The following is a 719-nucleotide window of genomic DNA, read 5'->3' as shown; positions in this document are numbered from 1 at the left end:
AGTGATGAGGGGGAGTGGGTAGCGGGGTACACACAGTGATGGGGGGGAGTGGGTAGCAGGGTACACGGAGTGATGGGGGGGAGTGGGTAGCAGGATACACAGAGTGATCATTAAGTGGAGGTCGAGATAATTTTGTCGTTGCTTTCTCAGGGAGTGAGAGCGCTGACTGGTCTCGATGTATTCAAGTGAGGGTAATGCTGCATAAACACAGCAGAGAAACAAATGGGAGGATGTTGTGAAAGGATGAGATAAAGAACGCCCTGGGAGCAGGTTTGCACGGTGAATGAATGCCAGGACAGACCATTTGGAACAAGCTTAAGCCCAGTCATTTAGCCAGGCGTGGCTCACTTGGATTCTCTCATCCCACATTACCACTAGCTTCCTGGAACCCATGCCCAGTAAAATCTGTTTGGATTTGTACAATTGACCGTCCAGCGTTGCTGTGTTTTCTTTGAGAGGTATGTGTTCCAGATTTCCATTCCACTTTTGTCGGATATGTGCTCCTTGGTATTCTCCTGACTGAGCTCAAAAGGTTGTGCTAGAGGAAACAAACCTAGTTTAGCAACTGCCAGGCCCTATCAGAGTTATACAGCACGCAAACAGACCCTTCAGCCCAACCCAAAAAATGCTGACCAGATATCCTGCATTAATCTACTCCCATTTGCCAGCATTTGGCCCATATCTCTCTCATCCTTTCCTATTTATATACCTGTCTAGCT

The 719-nt window shown here is 47.8% G+C and overlaps 1 long non-coding RNA gene across 1 annotated transcript in view; it reads left to right on the top strand.

The window, feature by feature from the left end:
- LOC125482454 overlaps positions 1–428 on the top strand; it is a 1741-nt gene extending 1313 nt beyond the window's left edge. Inside the window, exon 2 of the long non-coding RNA XR_007261647.1 lies at positions 151–428. This is a non-coding gene — a long non-coding RNA (uncharacterized LOC125482454). The remainder of the gene's footprint in view (positions 1–150) is intronic.
- The last annotated feature ends 291 nt before the right edge of the window (positions 429–719 follow it).

The sequence above is a fragment of the Rhincodon typus genome, unplaced genomic scaffold, assembly GCF_021869965.1.
Source record: "Rhincodon typus isolate 14 unplaced genomic scaffold, sRhiTyp1.1 hic_rhity00010575, whole genome shotgun sequence".
In the NCBI taxonomy this organism is placed as follows: Eukaryota; Metazoa; Chordata; class Chondrichthyes; order Orectolobiformes; family Rhincodontidae; genus Rhincodon; species Rhincodon typus.
Note: the sequence above shows the minus strand (reverse complement) of the source record. Positions and strands in the feature narration are given on the sequence as shown.